This window comes from Camelus dromedarius, chromosome Y, assembly GCF_036321535.1.
Source record: "Camelus dromedarius isolate mCamDro1 chromosome Y, mCamDro1.pat, whole genome shotgun sequence".
Lineage (NCBI taxonomy): Eukaryota > Metazoa > Chordata > Mammalia > Artiodactyla > Camelidae > Camelus > Camelus dromedarius.
In genome coordinates this window covers 5479959-5496830 of record NC_087473.1, presented here as the reverse complement: position 1 = coordinate 5496830, position 16872 = coordinate 5479959, and the positions used below count along the sequence as shown (strand labels likewise).

The following is a 16872-nucleotide window of genomic DNA, read 5'->3' as shown; positions in this document are numbered from 1 at the left end:
CAACACTTATTTTTCATTCACTAAATACTAAAATCCATCTTGTGGCATGTGCTGTGCTTACAGTGCTGTTACCCAAGTTAGAGAAGGAAAGGGGGATAGACAGAAAACATCTGGAGGAGGAGGTTCCTTTGCTGAGACGGGAAAGTCTAAGTAGGTTAAAGGAGGATATCCTAAGTCCAAGGATGTGCTGGAGCAAAAGTTTTGAGGTTGGAGTTAACATGTTTGACAAGCATTTTTCCTGGATGGATCTCCAGATACAGTGAAACATAAAGATATGCCAAGGTAGTCAGATGCCAGATCTATAAAGAAATGACTAAACTATGTTGAGTTTGTGGGCTTAGAGTTGGAAAGGCATTAAGTGCCATCCTGAGGACGTAAGCTTGTCTTTGGCTGCAACATAAAAGCAACATAAAGTATTCACCAGAAAATATACTGTAGAATCTTGAGTGGAGGAAATGAAAGCACCAATTGGAATGCTTTGAGAACAGCACAAAGAAGAACATAGTTTAAATTACTTCTTAAATTCTACCACATGCTGAATGTGCCATCTGACCCTAAATCATTTGACCGTTATTTTACCAGGGATGACATAATAGAGACCATGATCCCTGGGCCGGTTCCTGCATTTATCTCCTGTTCCAACCTAATCTAACTTAAAATATTTAATACTTTCCAGGATGAACCAGAAACCACTTGGTACTTTTCCTTCTCTACATATTTTAGTCTTGTCCCAAATCCTTCCATTTTCTCTTCTTTGTTACAAGAAATTATTCAAATTAACTCCCATATTGTTCCCTCAAATGATCATATCAATCAAACATCTTATTTTTTCTTTAAATGGTAACTTAATCTCCCAATTTACTCTTACTTTATTTTTAAAAATAAGGAAAATATAGGTAAACATGTATGTTTATTGTTCAAAAAAAATAAAATAGAAGATATTTGTCGATATTTGCCAACATCTATTTTAATCTTTGTTATCCTGCATAATCTGGTAGTCCTCTGGCAGATCAGTTGTAATTACAATGACGTTCATAAACTGCAGTTGGCTGATGAGTTGTTGGTGAAAGAGAATTAGCTGATGTATCAGCTAACACTGGCACTGGAAACCGTGGGTTGCTCTCTGTTTGAAGTTTAGGAAAAGGACATTCAATGGCCGATATTTGTGATATCTATTTGGAAAAGTAGAAGGCTCCACCATCAGTCGAATATAATTGCTCTGTATGGGAGATAAGTTGCTGTACTGAGAATTAGAGGTTGTAGTTGTAAAGATATTCACAACACTGCCATTTGCTTCAGTGTAGCTGTTTTGTGAGTGCAGGTGGAAAGTGGTCAACTGATTTAAAATAGCACGTTGATCCACTGCAATTTGTTCTGGTGGTCTAACTGTTATTGAAGTTGCAGGAGAAAATCCCCTGTCATCGGGGTAATTGTATCATCAATTATGTGGCTAGTAGAGGGCTTTCTTTTTAGAGGCATGTTTAAATTTGCAGAAGGTAAAAGTGCACTTACTCCTCTAGTGTCAGTCACAAATCCAGAATTATGATTATCCAATTTACCCCCTGCTTTAAGTGCTTCTTTTTGAAATCTTGAACCAATGAAGATACCAGAGAAGCATTTTTAATCCCAACTCTTCTTTTTATTCTCAGTAAAAGCTGGGGAAAGACTTGTTTAAAATTTGGAATATGATGGAACTGCAGCTACAATCAAAGGAGAAAGATTTTAGTAATACTTTAAACCAAAATACAAGACTACAATAAGCATAATGTATAAAACCTCAGAATTCACACTTAGAATACAAAGGTAATATTATCAAAATATGAACATTGCTGACTATTTTTTGAAATTCCTTATTTGGAAAATATACATTTAAATACTATAGTCATCAAATAAAAAACATTAGCATTTGCAATAACGGTGAATGCCCCTTTCTAATAGCAGCTTTAATAACTTTATTTACATTTCTGATAAGATTCATAGTTGCTAGAAAATTTTCTCATAATCTTGAATACTTAAAATACTGTCCTCATTTTTAAAAAAAAATTAAAACATTTTAGCCTTAGTATTTTTATACAATTTTCAAAATCTAACTTTACATTTATATTACCATAGATTGATGTACAAAATAAAATTTTATGTATAAGTTACGAAGTGGTGACTACAATTTCTGAATACCTTGCTTAAAACAGAGACTTCTTTTTCTTCTGATAGAAAGTCAGCTAGACAAGCAGATCTTGGAAAATTCTGCCGCACTTTACTAAACTCATAAAGGTTAAGCTGTCTAACTAAACTTTTCATACTTCCAGTTTCAAATATTCTGAAAGGGGCCTTTCTTTCCAAAACTTCCTTCTTAAAGACATCTTCATCAATCACTATGGAAATTCCATTATCATCCCACCAGATGGATTGAAATTGGTCACTCCCAACCATTTTCCAGAGTTTTCTTGGAAATGTCAGAGAACGATAATCATTATCTTCATCTGGTTCAGAGACACAATGTGTGTAACATGGTCTTTTTATCAAGGATTCTTCACACAAAGTCTGAAAAGCATTTTCTTCAAACATAGACCTGAAGTCCAAGTCCCCAGAGAATGTTTGATCACACAATAGAGATCTACTGGACTTTCCTGAACATGTTGGTCCATTTTTAGGAGATATATCTTGAATTTTTGAAGAAACATGTGCCATCGTAAATAACTTTTTCTACAGCTCCTTTTGTAATCTGCATGATTTTGAGCACTGCAGTTTCAAATGCTGCTTTGGCAGGCCAGCACACATAAACTGCTATGTCATCACAGTTGTTCTCAACCTGAGTAGTTGTGACATCACAAAATGACTGGTCTCATAGCAACCCAAGTGTAACATTCAGCCAGTGTTTAGTTCACATTCATCCAGTTAAAATGAAACATATAGGATGTTTATTTTTACAGTGTGATCTGCAAATATTATTCCCAAAACATCTTTTTAAATAAATTAAATTAGGGGTCTATGAATAAAACCAATCTCCTAACTTTTGTACACAAACTTATACCAGATTGGTGAACAGAGTATAAATAATGCACTAAATAAATAAACTAATTTTAAAGTTCTGGAATTTAAATTTAAATTTGTGTAAAAGCTGTACAAAAAAAGTATAACTATTTCATCATCATTTGTAATTAAAATGAAACCTAATTTGATTTGGATATGGAAGTAGTTATTTATCTGTGTGCTTTATATTAAGTAGCTCTATATTCAAAAAATAAGCAGAATAAATAACAGTTTATTTGGTATGTTTATATATAAAGTGTAAATATTTATGAAATAAATTTAAATTAAAATAATCAATCATATTTAAGAAATCCAAAAGGGGGGAATTTTTTTAAATTTTAATACAGCATTATAAATAAAACAAATGTAATTTAATATTCTAATTTTAAAATTACAAAAGAGAAAACCTTATTGTATACTTACAAATATTTATTTTTGCAATTGTTTCTTTCAGAGGATTTTCAGTCCCTAAAAGGAATAAATTTTCTAGTCATGTTTATAATCGATACCCTTGTGGCTCCTGTTAAGTGTCCCAAAATGATGTTGATAAATAAAACTATGCACAAGATCCTGGGTTCCATTCCCAGTGCCTCCATTAAGGGGCAAACAAACAAACAAACAAAAAACCAAATAAAAAAATAACAGTATATGTGGGTTGTGGTGGAGAAGACCAGCTAAATACATTTTAGGAAGCAATTTGTTTCTCAGTCCTGGAACAGTTGGCATTATTAGTATAATATGGCATTTTAAGGCAAGTATTTTGTGCTCCAATTGTAAATAATAACTATGTTCTCTATCTGTAAACTGTAGTAAATCCATTTATAACAAAAGTTGTATTCTTTATTTAGAAATAAATTCCATTAAACATAAGCAAAGTTCAAAATGAGACATAAAATTTTTAAATAAATTAATGTACACACAAGCTACAATGTAATTTTTCCTTCAGTATATGTTTATTCCATTCTAAATAAATATTAGCAACCTGAATTCATGGCATGTGATAAGTATAATAAGCTATAGTTAAGTGGGATTTATTCCTGATTCATAAATATTTTTTAACACACACAAATCAATAAATGTGATATCATCCCTTAAAAAACAAATGATACAAAAATAATAATCTCAATTGATGTAGGAAAATTATTGACAAAACTTAACTTTTATATGAAAAAATTCTTAACACATTCTCTCTATGTAGAATCTAACTAAACATGATAAAAGTCATATAGGAAAAAACCATCACTAACTTCAAGCTCAATGTTAACATACAGGAATGTTTTCCTCTGTACCAGTAATAAGAAAAAGTAGTTCATTCTAAACTCCATAGACTCCTTAAGTGACTGATAGAAATAATGAACAAATGTATTAAACTTGCAGAATACAAAATCAATACACAAAACTCAGTTGCACTTTTATACTAACAACATATTTTCAGAAAGGGAAATTAGAAAAACTATTGTGTGTACAATTATATCAAAAAGAATAAAATAGGAATAAATTTAATAAGTGAAAAAAAGATTTAAATATAAATCTATAAATTACAGGTGCAAGAAATATAAGTAAACAAAATAAATAGAAAGATATTCTGTGCTCATGGATAGTATGCAATGTGAGGAAATATACTTATCTATCTTTTACATTATCAATCTTCCCTGCTCTGCTTATTGAAAAGAATGCCTTTTCATCATTTTATACTCTTGCTTCCTTTTTCATGGGTTAATTGATCACAGGTGTTAGGGATTATATCTGCTTATTCTATTCTCTTCTATTCATTGGCATCTGTTTTTGAGCCAGTATCATGTTGTTTTAATTTCAAAAGCTTTGTAGTACTCTTTAAGATCAGAGAACCTTACAATAATAGATTAATACTTTTTTCAAAATTATATTGACAACTCATGATTTTTGTGGTTACATATAAGTTTTGAAATTATTTGTTCTATTTAAAGGAAAATTCTCATGGATATTTTGATATGAATCACACTAAATTTAGACTGCTTTGGGTAGTATGGTTGTTTTAACCGTTTTGTTTCACATCATTAACCTAAGAGATCTTTTCACTACTTTGGATCAGTTTTAATTTCTTTCATCAACGTTTTCTATTTTTTAACGTATAGGTTTTCAACTTTTCTGTTAACTTCATTTCTAGGTATTCTTTACATTTATAAATAATTATATACATAAAAATTTAAACACATTTCCTACCCATATACAGCAGTCATAAGGCAGTGGCAAGGCATATTCAAAGTCCTGAATGAAAGGAAGCTGTAATTTAAGATACTTTATCAAGCAAGGCTATCCCTTGGAATAGAAGGAGAGATAAATAACTTCCACACAAGCAAATACTAAAAGAACATAGCAAAAGACAGAAAATAATGAAAGATCTACTCTAAATACAAAAGAAGCAGGATGCTATACAAAGGAGAAAGGCATAATTAGAAAGGAAAAAGCTACAATGACTTACAAGAGAATAAACATGATGCTGTAAAACATGACATCAAAATTATTAAGGGTCAGAGATTGAAACAGGACAATACAGAGTATATTCTTCTTGTTTCTGTTCTCTGTAGGATGGGTTAGAATTTCTATTAGTATCAGTTAAAATAAACATATATAGAAATGTGTCCATATACATACAAAAAAAAAGTAACCATAAGTCAAAAGCTTACAATGAAGTCACAAAACTAAAAAGAATCTAAGATAATAAAAGAAAATTATCAACCTACAAAAAGAAAAAGAAATGAACAAAAAGGAAACACCAATTAACTAAAAAATGAAGTTCAAAATGAAAATAAACACCCGTGTATTTATAATTATCATAAATGTTAATGGACTAAGTGCTTCAATCAATAGATATATATTGTCAGAAGGGATAATATAACAAGACCCTATATTATGAATCATACAAGAGACCCACTTTAGGGAGAGGAACACAAATCAATTGAAATTCAGAGGACGGAAAAATATATTCCATGCAAATGGACATGACAAGAAAGCAGGACTAGCAGTACAGATTTCACACAAAATAGACTTTAAGACAACGGCCATAGAGAAAGATTAACAAGAACATCATATATTGATTAAAGGAGCAATACAAAATGAGGACATTATACTCATTAAGAATTATGAACTCAATATTAAATACATAAATACATAAAGCAAATATTAATACATAAAAAGGGAGAAATTGATGGGAACACAATCATAGTAGGTGACTATAACACCCCACTACCATCACAGGACTTGTCTTTCAGACAAAAAATTAGTAAGGGAACAAAGATACTAACAGATACAATAAAATAATTAGACTTGGTTGATAATTTCAAAACACTACATCTCCCCAAAACAGAATATACATTCTTTCCCAGTGCACATGGAACAATTTCAAGGAAAGATTATGTACTCAGGAATAGAAGAACCCTCAACAAATTTAAGAAGATAAAAATTATTTCAAGCATCTTTTCTGAATATAACATGAAACTAGAAATCAATCAAAAAAAACCAGGGAGAAAAAAATGACACCATGTAGATTAAACAACATGATACTAAAACAAGTAGGGGGTGATGAAGTTAAAGAAGAAATTAAAAATTATCTTGAGAAAAATGACAAAAACACAACACAAAGCCTATGGTATACACTTAAAGCAGGCTTAAGAGGGAAGTTCATAGTGACAAGGCCCTCCTCAAAGTAGAAGAGCAATTTCAAATATATAATCTAACGTTGAATGTAAAATAATCATGAAAAGAAGAGCAAACAAAACCAAAAGTCAGCAGAAGGAGGGAAATAATAATGATCAAGCATAAAACAATTCATACAGATTTTAAAAAAGAGAAAAAAAATCAAACACTTTTTGAAATAGTACACACAATTGACAAAACTCTGGACAGGCTCACCAACAAGAAAAGACAAATAACACAAGAAATATATGAAATGAAAATGGAGAAACTACAAAGAGTACAACAAATTTGCAGAATTTCATAAGGGACTACCATGAACAACTGTATGGAAACAAACTGGATAACCTAGAAGAAATGAAGAAGTTTCTGGAAATATTCAGCCCAGCAATATTGCATCAAGAAGAAATTGACCATTTGAATAGACAGATCACCAGAGTTGGAATAGAATTATCAATAAAATAAAAAAATCTCTGTAAGCAAAAATACAGAACCAAATGGATTCCCTGGGGAATCTGACCAAACATACAAAGAAAAATCCATACCAGTCTTCCTCAAATTCTTCCAAAATATTCATATGGAGAGAGTACTCCCAAACTCACAAAATAAGACCAATATCAACCTGATTAAAAAAATCAGAAAAAGACACTACCCTAAAAGAAAATTATAGGCCAATATCATTGATAAACACAGATGTAAAAGTCCTTAAGAAATTATTAACAAACAGAATCCAACAGCATGTAACAAAAGATCATACACCATGATCAATTTAGGTTCATCCCAGGAACACAAGGATGGTTTAACATATGCAAATCAATCAATGAATTGTGATACACCATATCAACAAAAGAGAGGACAAAAACCACATGATCATCTCAGTAGATGCAGAAAAAGCACTTGATAAAATTTAACACTTATTTGCAATAAAAATTCGTATCCCAGTGGGCATAGAGGGATCACATCTCAACATAATGAATGCTATTTATGACAAACATATAGCCAGCAAATTACTCAGGGGTGAAAAACTGAAACCCTTCCCACAAAAATCTGAGACAAGACAAGGTTGCCCATTCTCACAATTTCTATTCAATATAGTCTTGTAAGTCCTAGCCACAATGATCAGGCAAGAAAAAGAAATAAAATTATTCAGACTGGAAAAGAAGAGGTAAAATTGTCATGGTATGCAGACATGACACTATACATAGGAAACTGTAAAAGCCTCACAAAAAAATACTTAGGCTAATAAAGGAACTGGGCAAGGTAGCCAGAATAATGTACAAAAATCAATTGCATTTGTTTACACAACCAGTGAATCAACAGGAAAACAAAGTATAGAAACAACCGCTTTTATAACTGCACCCAAAAGTATAAAATTCTTAGGAATAAATCAGACCAAGGAGGTGAATGACTTATACATGGAGAACTAGAAAACTTTGATTGAGGAAGTTAAAAAAGATTTGAATAATTGAAATGATACCCAAAGGTGTTGTAAAGGAAGAGATAATATTATTAAAATGGCCATACTGCCCAAGGCAATCCACAGAACTTATGTGAGTTCCTATCAAATTGCTTAAAACATTTCTTTATACTAGTGGAACAAGTGATCCTAAGATTTATATAGAATCAGAATAGATTCATAATTTCCAAAGCAATATTGAAGAAAAAGAAAGAGGCTGGAAGTATAATCATCCTGATCTCCATACAATATTGCAGAGCTAGATGATAATCAAAATGACATGATATTGGTACAGAAACAGGCATATGGACCAATGGAACAGAATAGAGAGCCTAGGAATAATCTACAGGCCTATGTTCAAGTAATCTTTGACAAAGTAGCCAAGAATATGACACAGAAAAGACCATCTCTTCACCAACTGGTGTTGGGGAAACAGGATAACAGCATGCAGAGCAATGAAATTAGAACACTCCTTCACTCCATACACAAGAATAAAGTCAAAATGATTTGAAGACTTAAATGTTAGTCAAGTCACAGTAAAACCCCTAGAAGAAAACATAGGCAAAACTCTCTGAGATAAATCTCAGCAATGATCTCCTAGAACAGCCTACCCAGGTAATGGATATAAGAGCAAAATTAATAAATCGGACCTAATTAAACTTAGTAGCTTTTGCACAGCAAAGGGAGCAATAAACGAAGCAAAATGACAAGCTACAAGTTGAAAAAAATATTTAGAAGTGATGCAAATGGCAAAGGCTTAATTTCCAAAATATAAAGTGTTCATACAACCTAATAAAAAAAAAAAAAAAAGAAACCCAATCTGAAAATGGGCAGAAACCTTAAATAAGCAATTCTCCAAAAAGACATACAAATGCCAAATAAATATATGAAAAAAAAGCTCACTATCATTAATTATCACAGAAATGCAAATCAAATCTTTAATGAAGTATCAACTCACAATAGTCAAAATGGCCATCATTCAAATGTCCACAAAAATAAATGCTGGGGAAGCTGTGGAGAAAGTGAACCCTCCTAAACAGTTTGTAAAAATATAGTTTCATGCAGTCATTGTGGAAACTAGGATGGGGATTCCACAAAAGACTGAAAATAGACGTAACGTACAATCCAGCAATCCCACTTCTGGGAATATAACAAGGAGAACCGTAATTCAAAAAGACACCTGCACCCCAATGTTCATAGCAGTGCTATATACAACACCCACGACATGGAAGCAACCTAATTGTCCATCAACAGATGACAGGATACAGGAGTTATGGCATATTTACATAATGGAATAATACTCTGTCATAAAAAATGATAAAACAATGACATTTGCAGCAAAATGTGTGTCCCCAAAATGTGTCATTCTAATTGAAGTAAGCCAGAAAGAGAAAGAAAAATAAGACATGACATGACATATATGGATCCTTAAAAAAAAATGTTGGTTGAGTTCACTATGATTTCATCTACAGAACTGAAACACACTCGCGGATCGATTAAATACTCTTACAGTTCCTGCGGAAAGGGTCTGTGAGAGGATATATTTGGTAGCTGTAGGTTTATAAATGTTATCCACTATATAAATAACTAGATTTTTTCAGAATTTATTTTGTATGACACAGGGCAGTGTGTTAAAAATTGTGAAGTAACCTTTAATAGGAACACAAATATATGCATGAACTGGGGCACTGGGCTATACAACACAGATTGACACATTGTAAATGGCAGTACTTCAATGATAAATAAATGAGAACATAAGTAAATAAGTAAATAAGCAAATTAAATAAATAACTAAATAAATAAATAAATGATATTTAATAACAAAAGAAATATAAATATTCACACTACTTAACGTTACACCTCAAGAGACTAGGAGAAAAAAGAAAGAATTAGGAAGAAAATTGAATGATCAGAGTAAGGCAAATAACAACAGAAACAATGGAAATGATAAAAAAAAATACCTAAGTCTGTTTCTTTTAAGCATAAAGTGGACAAACTTTTAGTTTGGCTAAGAAAATAAAGACTCAAATAAAATTAGAAATAAAAGAGAAGATATTACCACTGATGTTACAGAGATACATAGGATCATAAGAAATTACTGCTAGCCAAAAATTTGAATGGCCTAGAAAAAAAGACAAATTCCCAGCAACAAATGTCTTCCAATACTGAATCAAGAAGAAATTAGAAAGTTGTAGAGGAAAAGTATGTATGAGTAAATCAGTAATCCAAACTTCACAAAACAGAAAATATTTACAAGATGACATTACTGGTGAATTCTGTCATACATTTCAAGACAATTTTTCACCAATTCTTCCCCAAATTTCCCAAGAATTTCAAGGGGTGAAAGATTCCAAACTGGTATTATGAAGCCAGCTTTATTTGTAAAACAAAGCTAGAAAGGACATTATATGCAAAGTATAGAATAATATCCCTGATGTATGTAAGTGCCAAAATTTTCAACAAAACACAAGCAAAATGAGTACAACAGCACATTTAAACTATCATACACCATGAGTAGAGGGAGTTTTCTCTGGGTTTAAGGATACTTAAAAAATATAAAATCAATAAAGGTGACATGCCACACGAATACAATGAGAAATAAAAATTACATAATCATCTCAAGGTGCAGAAAGAGCCTTGTATATAAAGCAACATCATTTTATGATACTCCCAACAAATTAAATTAACCCTGTCAGTGGCGCGATATCATATACACACAAAAACTCAGTGGAGAGAACTCAAGCTGTTCTCTGTTTATTGATTCCTAAAGAAAGAGCTTATGTAGGAAACACAAAATATCTCACATATCATCTAAGTTATAATAATCTTAATATCTTAAGCTATTTGTGTCCCCATGCTCCTGCAGTAAGCACAGGATGTTAAATGATCAAGGATTGTTTTAAAGTTCATCAGGAATCTTCATTAAATAGGCCATCTCTTATCCAGCCAGCTGTGCTTGTCTTAGGTTGTCCTCCTCTGAGGATCTTACCCATCATTGGCTATCCAGCCATCCATACTGGATACATTGAGTAGGCCATTTCTTATCCAGCCAGGATGTGTGAATTTCCTAACAGTTTTTTTATCAGTTCAGCCCATGGGCTTATTCTCTAGAGCCTTCAGACAGGGGCCTAAAAACCCAACATCCCTTGACAGTAAAGTGCATGTAGAAACTTTGATGTGTATATAAAATGGAATGAATACTTTGTATTCTTATCAATAGTGTCCATGGTGTTCCTTTTTCTCCAATAGCATCTATTTATTTTTTTTTTTTTTTGATGAGAGACTTCTGACAAGTGTGAGGTCTTGTCTCATTTTTGGTTTATTACTTTCCTAATAATTTATAACTCTGAACATATTTTCATGCATCATTTAGCCAATTCTATGTTTTCTATGGAAAAATGAGTCAGATCTATTTATTCAGTTCCTACGGACTTTTTTTAATTTGAATGTTTGGTCTTTTTTGTTATTGTTTTGGGGTATGAGTTTGCCATATATTTTGGATATTAACACTTGATTGGAAAATATCACTTGCAAATATATCCTCCCATTGTGTTGGTTGACTTCATTTTATTGATCATTTCCTCTGCAGTGTAAATCTGTTCAGAGTGATACAATCATATTTCTTTAGATTTGCTTCTGCTTCCCTTGTCAGAGGAGAAATATGTAGTATCAAATTAAGTCCAATGTCAGAGTATACTTCTTATGTTTTAAAGGAGGATACTATGTCTTCCAGTTTATATGTTTTATATGCCCAGGAGTGGGATTGCTGGGTCATATGATAGGTCTATTTTTATTATTTAAAGGAATTTCCATACTGTTTCCAAAGTGGTTGCACCAATTTTCATTTCCACCAACAGTGTACGAGAGTTCCTTTTTCTCCACAACCTCCCCAGCCTTCATTATTTGTAGACATTTTGATGACAGCCCTTCTCATTAGTGTGAGGTAAAACATTATTTTATTTTTGTTTTGCTTTGTATAATGATTAGTAATGTGAGCATGTATTTATATCCCTGTTTGTCATCTGTGTGTCTTCTTTAGAGAATTGTCTTCTGCTAATTTTCTGGCTGAGTTGTCTGTAAATTTTTGAAATGGAGTTGTATGAATGATTTGTGTATTTTAGAAATTAGCCTCATGTTAATTGCATTGTTTCCAAATATTTTCTCCCATTTGGAAGTTTTTCTTTTCATTTTGTTTATTTTGCTGTGTAGAAGATTTTAAGTTTAATTAGGACATATTTGTTTATTTTGATTTTATAGTTTTCAGGTTGGGAGAGTGGCATAAGAAAATATTGCTACAATTTATGTCTTGTTTTGCCTACGTTAGCTTCTAGGAGTTTTATTGTGTCATGGATTAGATTCAGATCTTTAAAACATTTTGACTGCAGAGTGGCTGCACCAAACTGCATTCCAACCAGCAGTGTAGGAGGATTCCCTATTACCCACAGCCTCTCCAGCATTTGTCATTTGTGGATTTTTGAATGATGGCCATTCTGACTGGTGTGAGGTGATACCTCATTGTAGTTTTGATTTGCATTTCTCTGATAATCAGTGATATTGAGAATTTTTTGATGTGACTGTTGATCATCTGTATGTCTTCCTTGGAGAATTGCTTGTTTAGGCCTTCTGCCCATTTTTGGATTGGGTTGTGTGTTTTTTCTTATTCAGTTGGATGAACTGCTAATATATTCTGGAGATCAAGCCTTTGTCAGTTTCATTTACAAAATTTTTTTCCCATTCCTTAGGTTGTCTTTTTGTTTTACTTGTGGTTTGCTTACTGTGTAGAAGGTTGCAAGTTTCTTTAGGTCACATATGTTTCTTACTGCTTTCATTTCTTCTATGAGAAAAGTTTCGTGATGGATGTCAGATAATGATTTGCCTTTATTTTCCTTTAGGAGGTTTATTGTATCTTGTCTTATGTTTAAATCTTTGATCCATTCTGAGTTTATTTTTCTGTCCGGTGTAATGGAGTGTTCTAGCTTCATTGATTTACATGCTGCTGTCCAGCTTTCACAACACCATTTGCTGAAGAGACTGTCTCTATTCCATTGTGTATTGTTGGCTCCTTTGTCGAAGTTTAATTGACCAAAACTTTGTGGGTTCATTTCTGGGCTCTCTATTCTGTTCCATTGGCCTATATGTCTGTTTATGTACCAATAGAGTGCTGTCATGTTGACCGTAGCTCTATAGGGTTATCTGAATCGGTAGCATAAAGAAATGCCACTGATTATTAAACCTAAATCTTGTAACCTGCTACCTTGCTGAATTCTTTGGTCAGCTGTAGTAGTTTTGGTGTGGATCTTGTGGGCTTTTCTATATATAGTAACATGTAATCTACGTATAGTGAGACTTTTACCTCTTCCTTTCCAATTTGGATCCCTTTTCCTTCTCTCTCTTGTTTGATTGCTGTGGATAGGAATTCCAAGTCTATGTTGACTAGTAGTAGTGATAGTGTGCAACCTTGTCTTGTCCCAGATTTTAGTGGGAAGATTTTGACTTTCTCACCGTTGAGTGTTATGCTGGCTGTAGATTTGTTATATATAGCTTTTATGATGTTGAGATATGTTCCCTCTATGCCCACTTTGGTGAGAATTTTTATCATACATGGGTGCTGAATTTTATCAAATGCTTTTCCTGCATCTATTGAGATGATCATGTGGTTTTGGCCCTTTCTCTTGCTTATGTGATGTATTACATTGATTGATTTGCATATGTTGAACCACCCCTGTGTCCCTCGGAAGAACCCCATTTGGTTATGATGTATAATCTTTTATATGTGTTGTTGGATTCTATTTGCTACTATTTTGGTGAGGATTTTGGCATCAATGTTCATCAGTGATATTGGCCTATTTTACTCTTTTTTGCTAGTGTCTTTGCCTGTTTGTGATGTCAGTGTGATTGTGGCTTCATAGAATGACTTTGAGAGTATTCCTTCCTTTTCAATCTTCTGGAAGCATTTGAGAAGGACTGGTATGTGTTCTTCTTTGTATGTCTGGCAGAATTCCGCATTGAAGCAGTCCGGCCCTGGTCTGTTATTTGTAGAGAGGTTTTATATTGCTATTTTTATTTCATTTCTAGTGATCTGTTTTTTCAAGGGGTCAGTTTCTTCTTGATTCAGTCTTGGTGGACTGTATGTTTCCAGAAACTTGTCTATTTTCTCTAGGTTATCCAGTTTGGTTCCATGGAGTTTTTCATAATATTCTCATATGATATTATGTATTACTATTTTATTTGTTGTAATTTCTTCATTCCCCTTTCTTATATTGCTAATTTGTGCTCTCTCTCTTTTCTTCTTTTTGAGTTTGGACAGAAGTTGTCGATTTTTCTTACTTTTTCATAAAACCATCTTTTGTACGATTGATGTTTTTCCTATGGTCTTTGGAAATTCCATTTTAATTATTTCCTCCACAATCTTTATCATTTCCTTCCTGCTGCTGCCTTTTGGGTTTTTATTGTTCTTCGTCTTCTAGTTCATTCATCTGGTGGGTTCAATTGTTTATTTGCGATTGTTCTTCTTTTTTGAGGAAGGCCTGTATTGCTATAAACTCCCCTCTTTGCACTGCTTTTGCTGTGACCCATAAATTTTGTGTGGTTTTGCTTTCATTTTCTTTTCTCTCAAGGTATTTTTTCTATTTTAGCTTTAATTTCTTCTCTGACCCATTGGTTTTTAATAACATATCTTTTAATCTCCATGTTTTCCTTCTGTTCTCCTTTTTTTCTCTGTTGTTGAGTTCTAGCTTCATGGGTTTGTGGTCAGTAAAGATGCTCGTGGTAATTTCTATCTTCCTAAAATTGCTGAGGTTTCTTTTGTGCCCAAGTACATGATCAATCTTGGAAAATGCTCCATGTGCCCTTGAAAAGAATCTATATCCTCTTTTGGTGTGTTGCAATGCTCTGAAAATATCAACCATGTCTAATAATCCTATTGTACTATTTAATTTCTCTGTTGCCTTATTTATTTTCTGTCTTGGTGATCTGTCCTGTGATGTTAATGCAGTGTTGAAATCTCCAGTTATGATTCTATTCCCATCATTATCACCCTTTATATCTGTTAGTAATTATTTTATGTATTTAGGTGCTCCTCTATTTGCTGCATATGTGTTAATGAGTGTACTATCCTCATCTTATATCACTGCTTTAATCAGTATAAAAGGTCCTTCTTTATCTTCCTTTATCACCTATGTTTTTAAGTCTATTTTGTCTGAGATCAGTACTGCAACACCTGGTTTTCTGGCTTTTGCATATATATGGAATACCCTTTTCCTTTCTTTCACTCTCAACCTATATGTGTCATTCTCCCCCAAGTGGGTCTCTTGTATGCAGCTTATTTAAGTTTCTTGCTTTATTATCCAGCCTGCCACTCTATGTCTTTCAACTTGAGCATTTAGTCCATTCACATTTACAGTAATTGATGATAGGTTTGTGTTTATTGCCACTTTGACCTTATCTTTGCAGTTGATTTGTTATTTCCTCTTTGTTCCTTTCATCTTCCTTTTATGGTTTGGTAATTTTTCTTTGTATTATCATGAGTTTTATTTAGTTTTTGTGAGTCCGTGATAAGTCTTTGTCTTGTTGTTACTCTTTTTTATAAATCTATTAGCTCATTACTATAACTGCTTTTATTAAACTGACAGTAAAATGATCTCAAACTCATCCTACCAAGAACAAAATATTTTAAAATGAAAGACAAAGAAAACAATTCTGTATTTTCCTGCCTCCCTCTCCCACTCTCAATGATTTGTATGTCTTATTGTATAATTTCATGCTTATTTTACTTGTAATTCATGATTTATCACTTTTCGAGCTGTTAGTTTCTCATTTCTGTATCATCCTGCTGCTTTTCTATTTAGAGTAGAACTTTCAATATTTCTTTAAGCATGGGTTTATTGTTGCTAAACTCTTGTAGCTTTTTCTTGTCTGTGAAATTCTTTATGTCTCCTTCTATCATAAAATATAGCCTTGCTGGATAACATATCCTAGTGTATTTTTTTTTTTCATTCAGGACTTTGAATAAATCTTGCCACTCCCTTATGTCCTGTAGTGTTTGTGTAGAGAAATCAGCTGAGATCCTTATGGGGTTTCCCTTGTAACTCACTCTTTGCTTTTCTCTTGCTGCCTTTTGGATCACTTCTTTATCCTTGACTCTGGGCATCTTAATTGTATGTCTTGGTGTGGGTGTATTTATGGTCTTCCTGTTTGGGTCCTACTGAGCCTCCTTTACTTGGATATCTCATTCCTTCTTTAAGTTTGGGAAGTTCTCAAGCATGAGTTCTTCAAACAACTTTGCAATACCCTTTGATATTTCTTCCCCTTCTGGGACCTACATCATGCAAAAATTGGCATGCTTTATATAATACCATATGTTCCTTATGGTTTTTTCGTGTTTCTGGTTCTTTCTTTTGTTCCTGTTCTGATTGGGTGCTTGCTATTGTCCTGTCTCCTAATTCGCTAATTCGTTCCTCTGTGTTATCTATTCAGCTTTGCACTGCCTTTTGATCATTCTTCATCTCAGTCAATGTGTTTGCCTATTTTACTTGGCGATTCTTTATAGCTGCCATTTCGTTTATGACATATTCTATATCTCTAAACACTATCTCTTTTATGTCCTTCAGTACTCTGATCAGTCCTTTTTTGAAATCTTGATCTAGTAGGCTATCGAAGTCTATTTAACTGATCATTCTTTCAGGGATTTCTCTTGTTTTTTTAATTGGGGATTG

At 32.8% G+C, this 16872-nt stretch overlaps 1 pseudogene; it reads right to left on the bottom strand.

Annotated features, from left to right (window-relative positions):
- Positions 1 to 1010: 1010 nt before the first annotated feature.
- LOC135320329 (heat shock transcription factor, Y-linked-like) lies at positions 1011 to 2688 on the bottom strand (annotated as a pseudogene).
- Positions 2689 to 16872: the final 14184 nt, after the last annotated feature.